Here is a 13,431-nt window from a genome sequence, read left to right on the forward strand (position 1 = left end):
GCAATTGCAGAAGCGTCGCTCCAGCCCCCGTCTCCGTCGTGTCACGTCGTGACCTGCTCCTGGAGGGTCGCTGTCCTCACGGGGCATCTTCCCTGGGCGTCTCTCTTCTTCTTATAAGGACGCCAGTCCTGTTGGATGAGCCCTCGATCCCAAGCCAGCACGGCCTCATTTTAACTTGATCTCATCGGCAGGGCACTTTCCAAACCAGGTCACATTCACAGATACCAGGGTCAAGACGTCAACATGCTGCAGGGGGGCATAATTCGACTAAGACACCAGGAGGCGGAGACGTGGCGCCTGGACCCCCGGCTGTCTCCCTGGGGCCAGAGACGTGGGGACACAGGAGGCGGGCAGGAAGCGTGGTCTGCTGGACCAGTGCACCCGGATTCTACCTTTAGCTGCCAGCGGGCCCTGGGCACTCCCTTTCCTGACCTCCTTCCTCCCGTAGGACAAGGAAAAGCATCTCTAATCCCACAAAAGGGGTCATCGCGGAGCGGGGCGGGGAGCCACAGAGGGGCTTTGCAGCCCGAAACCCCTGCATGGACGGAAGACGTGCTCTCCGGCCTGGACGCCCTTCCTCCTCTCCCAGGATCGGGTAGACACAGCCCTGCTGCTGACTCTGCCGATGAGACGACGAGACAGGGCGGAGGCTGCGCCCTCAGCCCACCGCCCTCTCCGTCCCTGGGCTTCGCTCAGCTGGGTGACACGGCTCCCCAAGTCTCGCTTTCCTTCTCTGTAAAGCAGGAGGATCAGCTGCCACCCCCATGTGCCTGGTGCAAGGATTAAATTTAGAGGCAGCGCAGTTAAGTCAGCACCGTGGGCAACACGCGGTGAGCTTGAATAAACAGGCGTTCATGTCAATTTGGTCATCAGCGCAGGGCGACAGCGCACACGACACCCAGATGGCGCAGCGGCGCCGCGGCGGCTCCCTCGCCCTGGGCCTTCACGCAGGCCTTCATCCAGCGGCCTTGTAATCCAGCCCCTGCCCAGAGCCTGGTCAGCTTCCAAGAGGATGGATCTGGTTCGTGTGGAGCGTGCCTGGCCAGGCTCGCTGTGTGGCCTGGGAGACGGGCCCCTCTCTGGTCCGTGGCCTCGTCATCTGCACAAGGCGGGCCCGAGGCTGCCTGGTCTCTGTGAGGCCCCGCCCGCTTTCTGCTTGTGTGATTCCAGCCTGTGGTGGCCCCAGACCAGGGGGGGGCTGAGGGTCGGCACAGCCGCAGCAGCTTCAAGGCCTGCACTCGGGGTCGGCCTCCTGCTCTGCCCCTGACATCCTCGGGCAAATCCCTCCCCATTTGGCGGGGGGTCCTTCCTCCTTCGCTGCCAGGAGGGCCTTTGGCTCTGCCTACCGCTCCCCTTTAAGACATGCCGAGGGCGCCCTCGCCGCCAGCCTCGACGCCCCCCGGAGCCCTCCTCCCTCGGGAGGCCCCCACGTACACATGACGCACACTGACTCTTACCTCCAGGGCTCAGCAAAGCCTCCCCTTCCCGCCCCACGAGGAACTGCACGCGTGCACGCGGCCCTGATGCTGCTCTTCCCCTAAACACTGATGGTGAACCGACATCACCCGATTCACCCGCTTCTAGCTTTTTCTTTCCGGGCGCCCCTCCAGACTAGCAGCCCGGTGACAGGGACCTTCTCCCTCCCTTTCATCTCTGCCCTCCAGTACCTAACAGAGGGCAAGGCCTAGAGAAGGTGCTTGACCCACCACGGGGGTGGGGGGAGAGGGGAGGAGGGGGGAGGGGGGAGGGGGAGGAGGAGGAGGGGGAGGAGGGGGGCGGAGGACATGTTACCTAGAACCATAAATGTAGCCAAGATCCCCTAAGAAGCCTCTCCTTTCTCACCACCGTCTTTGCCGACAATGTCTTTGTAGCCTGTGTTTGTATCTGCTGACCCGTGTTCACTGCCGGCGGCTCTGGCCCAGGCGTGGAGCTGAGCCCAGGCCTGTGGAGGTGAGCCTGCGGTGCCGGCCCGACTGCTCCTCCTCCGAGGAAGAGCCCGCTCGAAAGCAGGTGCGCGGTCAGCGGCCAGCACGGGCTGGAGAGAGGGCCCCGCGTGGAAGGAGCACAGGCCGGGGGCAGGGAGGCGTTAGAGGAAAGCCTCTCAGAGGCAGGGACTGGGGACCCCCGTTGTCGCTCTGGGGGCGGGGAGGGAGGCTGGGGACTGGTCCCTGCTGTGAGCCATGGCCCCTCCAGCAACAGGGCTCAGCTGGCCCGGCCTGGGCCTTCCCGCCTGTATCCCGGCAAGTTCCTTCTCTCTGAGCTGGCCTTGTCTCCTGGCAGACGGGCACCTGCCTGACCGCCCCCCTGGGGTCGGGCTTCGGACTCCCTCCCTGACCCTCGTCTGCCGCAGCGTCCAGCCCCGGCTCCTTTCCCTCCGGCCTGGCCCCTCGTCATCGCTGAGTCCTGCTCTTTCCTCCGACCCATCTTTTCCGTCCACGGAGGCCCGGGTGCAGCCCCGGTTTCCTCCCAGAGTCGGGACCTGATTGGCCCCAAGGGACGCTGGGGGACACAAAGGAGGCCCCTTGCAGGCAGGCTCCCTGAGGAAGACGATGACGAGCATGGAGAAGGACGAGGAGGAGGAGACGGGCCCCCGCACCAGGCCCCTCCCGAGCGTCTCCCCTGCGCCCTCCCGAAGCCCGCTTTGCAGACGAAGCTCGGGAGCCCCAGCCTCGCCTCGGTAGGCGGGGAGCAGGGCTCTCAGCCAGGGCGCCGGCCCCCAAGCCCGCTCTGCCGCCTCCCCCCGTGCCCCCCGGAGAGTGGGGGCGGCAGACCCCCCAGCTCTGCACCCCGTGCCGGGCCCTGCCTGGGCCTCCGAGGGAGCCCTCCCCAGGGAGCCCAGCTGCTTCCCCCGACGGGGGCGTGGGCTGCGGGTGTGAGGAGGTCGGCACTGTGGGCAGGGCCTTGGGAAGGGTGTGAGACCTTTTCATAGACAGTAGCAAGGCCCACAACTGCCGTGTGTCGGGAGCTTTTCATCCACAGGAGCACCAGGCACCACTCTAAGCAGGGACCCGGGCATCTTCCCTGAAACAATTCCTCCCACTTGACAGATGAGGAAACTGAGGCAAAGCAAGCCCGCGCCTCTGCCACGTGACCGTACTGGGGGTGAGGCCGGGAAGTTCGCGTGACGTCCCGAAACACACCCGATACAGCCTTTCTCGGGCGCAGAATGACCAGGCCCACGCCCGCCCCTCGCAGGAACACACGAGGGCGAAGGGCCCGGCCATCGCAGCCCACGTGCACCCCCAGCCCTCGTCCTTGACCTTCGGAATGTTTGTGCTCCAGACCAGAGGCCTTTCGGGAAGGAAAACGGCGGTTTCTTTTCCGCCCCACGGCCCGCGTCTCTCCCCCTCCTCCAGCCCCCGTGTTTATTTCGGCAAAGAAACGCCTTTGAAGTCCTTATTTTCGAAAAGGGAGAGCGAGCGGGAGGCTCCCAACCTCTAAAAGTGGGTCCACAACTTGGTTGGCACCAGGAATTTTTTTTAAGGATGAGTGACTGTTTTTGGAAACCACAGACCCCGCTGCCCTTTCAAGGTGAAAAAAATAACCCCTTGAATGTCACGGCCGTCAGGTCTGGGGGGGGGCCCGCAGGGGCGGAGAGCCGTGCCAGCGTCTTCAGGCAGAAGCAGGCAGCTCCGAATCTGGCCCCGGGGGAGGTCCCAGGGGTCGGCAGCAACGTCAGAGCAGGGATGGTGCCAGGGCTTCTAAAGCTTCTCTCACTCTCTGTAAAGGACTGTCTGGGGCTCAGGTGCCAGGCCCTTCCGGCTTCGTCGGATGTCAAAAAGTCCTTCTTTAAGGAAATGACCGCTTTATTAAGCAAGAATCTGGCGAAAGAAAACATGGCAGTCCCACCTAGTCCTCTAGTTTTTAATTTCTTATAGTCTTCTTATTACTGTCGATTTATTCTGTTCTGTCAACTTCTGCTGCAGAGCAAAGTGACCAGTCACACATACATGTGTGTGTATATGTTTATATTCTTTTTCTCACGTTATCCTCCATCATTTGCTGTCACAAGTGATTTGATATAGTTCCCTGGGCCATGCAGCAGGACCTCATGGCCTGTCCCCTCCAGATGCAGCAGTTTGCACCTGCTGACCCCGAACTCTCCGTCCATCCCTCTCCCTCCATCCTAGTTTTAATTTTATAAATGTTGTTCCGCATCTGGTCTATGAAATCCCAGGTCTAAGCGCATCGCTGAGGAAGAGGAAAGATCCGGGCACAAGTTATCACAGTCCAGGTAGGAACGGGGGCCTCGTAAGACACGGGTCGAAACGCCAAGGGGTCCAGATGCAGGTGCCAGGAGGGCTTCTCAGAGGAGGGGGCGCCGGCCTAGGCCAGCAAGGGCAGGGACCCTCGCACACCCAAGGCCAAGGGGCTGCTCCAGGGAGAGGAGAGGGAGAGAGGGAAGCCGAAGAGGAAGACGCCAAGGGAAACCCGAGGGGACCCCTGCCTGCCACTCCGCCCAGGAGCTGGTCTCGGGCACCGCTCACGCCAACCCTGCAAAAGCCGACTCTGGTTGTTCCCATCCGCGCCCCCAGGAAAGAGTTAAAGTCACGTGCAAGGTGGCGCAAGAGCCCAGCTCTCTCTATGCTGCCGCTTTCCATCCGACGGCGGAGCCAAGTTCAACAGAGAAGGCTGAACCCAAACCTACAATGTACCAAACTGGTCACCCAAGGCTCTTTAGGGAGATGAGACCACGGGTGAATTTTTTCTGCTTTCTGTAGAACTCATTTTTCATACGCGTGTGATCTAAGTGAGAAAAGAGGTGGGTGCTTTGCTTCATGGTTGTAGTGGCCTTGCCCAAAGGACAAGAAGGTTTATGGAGCTCCCTGCCGTCCTGAGCTTCCCTCCCAGGCCCGCTTGCTTGCTCTTCAGCCGTCACATGCCCTCTGGCCGCAGACCCTCCCAGCCTTGCCAGGGCCCCTGGCTCCCCGGCCGACGGCTGTCAGGACCAGAGTGTACGGTGGGAAACCAGAGCTCACAGACCCGGGTGGGGACCACAGGCTGGGTGAGGAACCAGATCTACCTCTTGCTCTGCCGTGAATGTGCTGTGTGGCCTTGGGCCAGCCCCTTTCCCTCTCTGGGCCTGATACGACAGGAGGAACCTTTCACAGAGCGGCCTCTAGCTGAATTCCTCAAACGGTCAAGGAGGCAACAACCCCAGATCCCTTCTCGAACTCCCTCCTTTTCCACAAGGAGCAGAGAGGGAGGGACACGGGGCGGCTGGGGAGACGCAGCGCGGTGGAGCGGGAGGAGCGCTGGCCTTGCCCCCTGCAGCTCTAAGTTGGAAAGTCTCTGGGAGGGCAGTATCTGGAGTATTCCACCCCACACTCCATGTCCCCTGAGGAGGTCGCTCCCCTTCCTGCCACGGCCCCCTGCCATCCAGCTTGCAGCCTCCTGCTCAGGGCCGCGGCCTGGCCCTGCCTGCCCTCCAAGCGCCCACGCCCGCAGGGCCTTGGCACCGCCCCGTCCTCTGCCTCGAGCTCCCCGCTGAACACGCACAGGCCGCCTCCCCCTGGAATCCCGAGCCACAGCTGAAATGTGGCCTCACAGAGGTTCCCCCAGCCCTGGCGCCACCCCGCGGGCCTGTGTCAGCGTCTTCACGGCCTCGTCATTATCCGGACACGTCCCGTGTCTTTATTCGCCCGTCCCCTGTCCGTGTGCCGCTCCCCTCCCGCGACCATCAGCGCCGCGCCCCTGCAGCCTCAGGCTCAGACACTCAATAAATATTTGATGACCGGGCAGAAGGAGGAGAGAAAGGCCTCAGGGTGCCTGTCGCCCCGTGAGAAGGGGGCTTATCAGGAGCTCTGGTCACAGACACTTTTTCAAAGGCACTAAGGCTCAGGCATCGCCGCCCCAAGAAAGCTCAGGCACGGCATTTTCACCTGGTTGGGGTGGGGGGGTCCTGGGCCCCTTTGATGCCCTCCGCAGACTCTCTGATCTTGCTGAGGTTTGTAGATGCGGGAAGAGGAGGAGGAAGAGCAAACGGCCAGTCCTTGGCCGAGAAGGGGTCGGGAATGGGCACCCTTCTTCGGTGGGTTTCTATTTCCCCGTCTGGAGGCCGAAGCGCCCTGGTGCCCCCGGCCCCCCGCAGTTTGGGCCCCTTGTTCTGGCTCTTTGAACGCTCTCCGGTCCCTCCTGGCCCGCTCGCCTCCTCCTCCTGCAGCTAGGATCTGAAGGCCGCAGGCTCGGCGCCCCCTGCTCCCGAGAAACCGTCCCCTCAACACCAGCGGGGCCCGTCTCTAGAACCTTTCAACTGCATCAACTCCTAACTGCAGAAATCTGTCCAAACGTTCTGGGCGGTTGGGACTATTGCTGTTGGCTTGCAGAGCTGAGCAGCTGCCAGGGCCCTAAGGAGGAAACGCTCAGGAACCCCAGCCCAGGGTAAGGGCCAGGCAGCCGGGGTCCCGCCCTTGGGGGCCAGGGCGGCTGAGCCGGCCTCTGGGGCCCAGCGGCCAAGACAGGCCGTGGGGCGATTTCCCAGCAGAGTGACATGGACTTGATCCTGTTACCTCGCGCGCGGGAGGCGGGAGGAGGCGGGGCTGGGTCAGAGGCGGCAGGACAGCGGTCAGGACCACGAGCTTCGCCAGAGCTGGACTTTTGTGAGACCCGCGTAGCCAGACAGAAGCAGAAAAGCCCCCCCCGCCCCCGCCCGCCCAGGCTGGGACGTGCTGTTCCTCCGTGATGAACGGGGAGGAAGGCTCCGGCCCCCCGTGGGTCCTTTGGCCTCCTCCTCGGGCACCGTCCGGAGGACGGCGGGCTGGGAAGGGACAGTGGCGAGGGTGGAGCTGCTGCCGGGCGGCTGGAACCTCCAGGAGAATCCGCATCACTGGACACTCGGGGCCTGGGCACCGGAGGAGGGCTGGGGCCTCTCGGGAAGGGGGGAAGCTGAGGTCCAGCCAGGCAGCCACTGCCTGTGGGGTCCCCACCTCCCGCCACATGAAACGGTCCTCGGGGCAGAGGAAGAGAGAACAGACCTCAGAAGTGGGTGTGAAAATCTGGGCCCGGCCAACGAGCTGCCCCCATGGGAAGCGCCAGCCCTGTGGCCTCGGGTCTCCCGGAGCCTTAGCGGGAACGAGTTCCCTGAGGTCTGGTCCTCAGAAGAAAGGGCGCGTGGGCTGTGGGGCTGAAGGAACCTGCCACCCCTGTGACCCCCCAAGACCACCCCACTCTGTGCAGAAGGGCTGGGACCCCCATGGGGCCGCAGTCTGCGCCCGCGGCTCGGTGTGCAATTCTAAAAGCGGGGTCTCCAGAGGCGCTAAGTGATCGGCCTGTCTGCCCTCCGTCCATGGCCCCGCCTGTCACCAACATGTCAGAGCCCCAGTTTTCAGGGCAGCAATTTCCAGGACAGCCCATGCATTTCCGGTGCCTGCAGAAAGGAGGGCCCCTCTCGCAGGAGCTGGGGATCGGGGATTTTCTCAGCACAGCGATGGGTTTCTTTCCCTTCTTCCACCAACGGCTCCCCAGGCCTCGCCTAAGGCCCTGGTCCCCACTGAGACCCAGGACGCCCCTTGGGATGGAGGCCTGCTGTCTTTACACACAAGACCCTAGGAATACTGCTGATAGCTCTGGGGCGTCAGGAAAAGCCTTGTTAGTTTCCTGACTATTGGACAGAAGAAGAAATTGAGGCCCCAGGCAAAAAGCGGAGTTAGAGTCATAAAGCGGATTTTCCCTCGGAGGCCATCGCCAGCGCACTGGCCTGGCAGGTGGGAGCCCGCCAGCTCCAACAGGCTGAGCCCCCGCCCTCCCTGCCTGCAGCCCACTGCCCTGGACGGTTCCCTACGCCCAGGACGCCTGAACACGGCCTCCCGTTCCTCGGCTCCACCTCTGAAGGGAGCCGGCAGGCCGCCCCACAGTTCCCAGCAGAGGCTGGGCCTGGGCCAGAGGAGCCTCCAGAAATCTGTCCCAGCTCAGGGGACAGCAAAGCACCAGGTGTAGGCAGGAGTCCCAGGTCTCTGCTAGAAAGCCCTGTGACTCTGGGGGAACCCCCCCCAAATATCCATAGCGTTTGAAGAAGGCGTTGTGTTTTACGAGGCTCTTTCACACATGCTCTTTCATTCTGTCCTTGATCTCTTGGGGCCTCGGTTTCTCCACATCAAAATGAGGCACCGAACCGACAGATGGCTGTAAGGCCTTCTGCTCTGTGCGCTAAGGTTTTGTGAGAGCCTGTGCTAAGGCTCTGTGTTCTGGGATTCGAGAATCCCGGGCTTCTAAAACTCAGTGGTCTCGGATTCTGAGACTATATGACGGTTTTGTTCCACGATGGCATGTGTCAGTATTTCCCAAGTTTCACCAGGGCCCTTAGCTCCTTTACCACGCAGGTCCTGTCTGCAAACCACCTGTATTATTATTCATTTAGTATTGCGCTTTAAATAGACTCCTTTTAACTTAAACAAATGTCTTTAAAATGGAAACTTTATATCACTACTGCAAATGGAAAACCAGTCTCACCTCCCATAAATAGGACCTAAAAGTAAAAATAAATACCATAAAAACAATGTTATTAAATTCTAACTAGATACTGTTGCCTGCCAAAGGCTCCCAGCCCAAGGCCTGATTTTAAAAAAATTTTAAACAGTGTGTACACACACACACACTCGCTAGCAAGGCTCAGAGAGGTCTGAGGACATGTCAGCATCCAATGAAATCAGTATCACGACGAGGCCTGAAAACACACGTCAGGGGCTCGGCGGGCAGTGCCGCCTCTCGTCGCCACCCATGCTCGTCACAGGAGTGGGTCCCTTCACGGCGCGCGTGGCCCGGCTGCCCTGCACGCCGAGCTCCCAGGCCACACACATGCCGTCCAGAGACAACTGCCCACACGTTCCCCTTGGTTTCTTCTCTTGGGAGCTTTGGGCCAGGTCCTCCGCGTTATTGCAAAACCAGGCCCTCAACTTGAAGCCTGGGCCTCGCTCTGCTCGTCGGCCTCTGGCTGAGGAGGGGGACTGGAGACCCTCGAAGCCAGCCCCCCAGAGACTCCTCCATGGCCTGGAGCCGCCGGCAGGACGCAAGTCCGATGCCAGCTGGGCCCCCGGCTGGTGCCTTTGCCTGCGGGGCGGTGTGGGCAGGCGGCACCCCCGCATCAGAGGGTGGAGGGCCACGGGGTACTCCTGGCCTGCTTGAGGCCGTGCTCTCTCTTTGGGGACGGCCACGGAGCTAGAGGCCCCAGGCCCGAACCTGACCTCTGGGCCGGAGGACCCAGGTCCTGGTGCCCCCAGTGCGGAAGCACCGTGGGTCTTGGACAAGCCCCTCCGCTGTGGAGCCACTTCTTGCGGTAAAATCAGCACAGACCACTGGCTCCGACCACCGCGTCTGACTTCTTGCTGGCTCACAACTCACATGTTTGCATCTCTAAGAAATGGCTCCGGCTTTGTGGTTGTAACAGTAAATATCCTCTGGTGCTCGTGGTTCTTTGGGGAAGGGTGGGATGGGCAGCGGCTTCCCCCGGACGGCGTCAAGGCGTCTAAGTGTTTGGTAGGTGGAAGCACTGCATCCATTTGGTAACAGCTCTGTCTCCCTCCCGCCCGGCCCCCTGGTCCCTGAGGGCAGCACCTGCCTCTGACCCGGCTCAGTTTCTGCAGCTGGACGCACGACCACCTCTCCGTGACAGTGACCTCGGCCTCACATCCACGGCCACCTCTCTGACTCTGGAGCAAAAGTACATGAAAAGCCAGGGCTGCCTTCCTCCCTGCCCCCTTCGGTCTGTGTGTCACCCCCTCTTGCTCTTGTGTCCCCCTCCCCCCGCAGCCCCTTCTCTCAGCCCCGGGCTTCATCTACCCTCGGAGCAGCTCGGAGACTCAGGTGGTGGTTCTGGCTGGAGCCCTGATGGTCTGATTTCTTGGAGACCCGCGGCTGCCAGGGGCCCGCTTCCCTGCATGAAATACAGCGTCAGACTGAACGGCCTCCGAGCTCCGTCCATGCCTGGCACGGGGTGTGGCAGGTGCCGCAGCTCCTGCGCCCGAGGAGGACGTGATCCCGGCTCGGTGGACTCCGCTGGCCCCGCGCGGATCTGCCGGACTTGCGGTCGGGAGAACAAGCACCATCGGCTGGACGGCCTCTAAGGGAGGTGAAGAGCCATCGCCTCTGCAGGCGACCCGAGGGGGGGCCGTGCGGGTGTTGCACCAACCCTCCCATCCTCAGCCCAGCACAGAAAAGGGGCTCCGTCAATCATCGGATGAATGCGTGCATGCTTGAAACGTGGTATATGCTACGTGTCATTATTAGCAACCGAAGTTGGACTCAAAGGACACCAAGTTGGGCTCCTTAACCTTGAGGTCCAAAGAGAGAGGCCCCTCAGCACTTCTACTTTCTCCTCCAGGCACAAACTGCTGCATCAGCCCCATCTGGGCATCTGGGCGCACAAATCCCTGAAATCTTTTTCCTTTTTTTTTTTTTTTTTTTTTTTCCTCCTTAGGGCCACACCCGCAGCATATGGAGGTTCCCAAGCTAGGGGTTGAATCAGAGCTGCAGTGGCCGGCCTACATCACAGCCAGATCTGAGCCACATCTGCCAACTACACCACAGCTCACGGCTTTGCCGGATCCTTAACCCACGGAGCAAGGCCAGGGATCAAACCCACAACCTCAAGGTTCCTAGTCAGATTCGTTTCCACTGCACCATGACAGAAGCTCTGTCCATCTTGAATTCTTAACAAGAGCAGCACACGAGTTACTAGGAGAGGCTAGAGATGCACCGGGGTCAGTGGGTTAGGAATCTGGGGGCCCCCAGTCAGAGAGAGGAGGCGAGGGGGAAACGGGTGAAATAAACCGTGAGCCGTCTTCTCTGCTCCTTTTGTAGACGAAGCAATCCTTCCACGAGACCAAACTCATAAGCTTCAGAACACAGACGAGGAGAGCCTCTTAAATCATTGGGGAATCGTCGGCAAATATAATTATCGGATTAAATTGTCTGTTCACAATAAAGAGAGAGCAGGCTGAGAGGCCCCACGCTCTGCGACTGCATGTGGCAGAGCAGAGCATCAAGAAGGGCCCCCGTCTGGAGGAGACCCCAGCCAACGGTCCTGCTTGGAGGCAAGACCACCAGCTCGAAAACCTTCCCCATTTCCACGGACGTGTACCTCGGGGTGCTGGAAACCTGGTGGCATACAAGGATTTAAAAAGCGAAAACATGCTTTTGATCCTTGCGTGGTTCATCGTTTTAAAAGTCGAGGCCAAAGCTGCCAGCACGGCAATTACTCCCAGCAGTCTCACGGCAAAGGACAAAAGACTCAAAGGCCAAGTGCAGTTTGATGGAGGCTGTTTGGCGGCCAAGGGGGGTCGACCCCCCTGGGTGGCTTTGGGGATGGAGACGGGCTGGGGACGGGGAGGAGGCGTGCGCCACTGAAAACGGGTTCGTCCCACTGGAATGTCCACGTGACACACCTGGGCACCTCATGACACTGCAGATTCCGACTCAATAGGTCTGGAGAGCAGCTGAATTCCTGTTTCAACAAGCTCCCAGGGGACGCCAAGCATGCTGGTTCTCAGGCCACACGTTGCCAAGACAGCAGAGCTCGCTAAGCCCGTGAACTTTGGGGAAAGACAGACCTGGGTGCAAAGCCTCCTTGCCCATCCTGCTGGCTGAGTGACCTCAGCTACGCAGCGGCTTCGGCCCCTTATCTGCAAAGGACGGATTAGAGGCAGGAGTATCTGTTCATTGAACAAATATGTGCTTAGCATCTGCTCTGTGTCATGTTTGTGCTGGGCCCTAGGGACGCAGTGGGAGTCCACTCAGGCCCAGTCCTGCTCTCGTGGACCCGACCGTGTCAGGCATGACGGATGTGCAGCATCAGCACCCGGCCTGGTGCAGGCTCAGAGCTCAGCCAGTGCGTCTATTTTTACGAGCAAGGGGGCGATCAACCATTCATGCGGCCAGAGAGAGCGCACCCGAGTTAAATGCTGAGGGCGTGAGAGGGCTCGGGCCTCCTTCTGCAACCCAGGTGATGCAGCACGGTCCCCCGCCCCGAGGACCCCCTGGGGTAGCGGAAAGAGGGCCATTTACCCTGAGAGCCCCTGCGAGCCGCCCGGCTCCCCCCGACCACACAAGTTAGTGGTGGCTTCACTCTGTTCGCACACTCGGCCCTCCCCCTCCAGCCTCCGCCCCTCCGCCAAACTGCTTCCTGTTCTCTCTCAATGGCCCCCACACCCCCAGTTTAGTTTCTTCTTCTTCTTCTGCATTTAATCTGCTCCTGCCTCACCCCTTTGACCCGAACAATGCTGCCTCCCCGCTCAGGATGGATCCTGAGCTCCCCCTGAACCCCCCCTGCCAGACAGCCTGAGGACCCCCCCCAACTCTGAGCTGGGTGCCACCCCCGGGCCTTCCTTTCAATCTACACACCAGTGGCGTGGGCTCTGGGCAAAAAAGGGACGAAGACTCAGAATGCTCTGGAATCTGCGTCCTGTCCTCAGGGGAGGGGCCCCACGGCGCCCGAGAGGCCTCATCAAGAGGCCGGAGTTGGTGGCCTCGAGGGAGGGGTGACAGCCTGCCTCCTGGTGGGCCTGGCTGCGGTGCCTGGGTCTGCCCCCCTGGGGCCTCCCTGCTGGCACAGGCTCTGCTACGGAATCAAACACGAGGCCGGAATGAAGGGCAGGGAGAAGGAACGGGGCCAGCTTGCAGGAAGAGCCGTGCCGGTGGGCTCAGAGGTCACCTTCCCCTTTAAACAGACGGCAGACAACTGACACACGCTTGTTAAGAAACGAATCCATGCACCACGAAGAGTGGGGCCGAGCCGCTGCCCTCACAGGGCTTCCAGGCTGTGGAAGAAAGCCAGCGAGGCATCAGGACACGCCAGGAGACGCCGTGGGGACACATGGACCCGTGAGGGACCAGCGGAGGCTGCCCAGGAAGCAGTACGTTAGGGGGACCTCAGGGAGAAGGAAGCAGAGGCCGGAGAGATGGAGGCCCAGGGCCTCCGCCGGGAGGCTGGGGCAGAGGCTGCTCCGCGCCCCCAGCGAGGAGACCCAGCCACGAGCCACAAAGGGCGACCTTCTAAGGAACACACCCACTCGCCTCAGGGCAACGGGCCGGTTCCACAACGCGCACAGCCGTCCTCCCACGACTGGCCCGGGGTCGCGCAACCAGAAAGTAGGGGCCAGGATTCAGCCCCAGCAGACGAAGGCCAGAGCCTCCCCTCAAGCAGGCTCTTAAGTGCACACAAGATATAAATCCACACGTGCTCAAGGGATTTTTTTAAAAAAGGGCCTGCTCGCAGGGCACAGGGCTCCGCCAGGGCCGTCCCCAGGCAAAGCTTATTTAAACCCATTTAACAAGCGTCTCCTAATGATCTCATTAGCCTGGACAGGCCCTTAGGAAACTTGAGGTGAGGCCCTGCGTTAAACGGGGCTTCTTTGAAGGGGCCCCCACCTGAGGCAGCCACCTGAGAGGGGGGAACAAAGCCAGCCTGTGAGCCCCGTGCCCACTTGGGCAGGCGCCCCG

Source organism: Sus scrofa, chromosome 2 (assembly GCF_054392235.1).
Source record: "Sus scrofa isolate SSC_HxYL_T2T_F1_AM1 chromosome 2, Sscrofa_HxYL_maternal_Yorkshire_Landrace_v2.0, whole genome shotgun sequence".
Taxonomy (NCBI): domain Eukaryota; kingdom Metazoa; phylum Chordata; class Mammalia; order Artiodactyla; family Suidae; genus Sus; species Sus scrofa.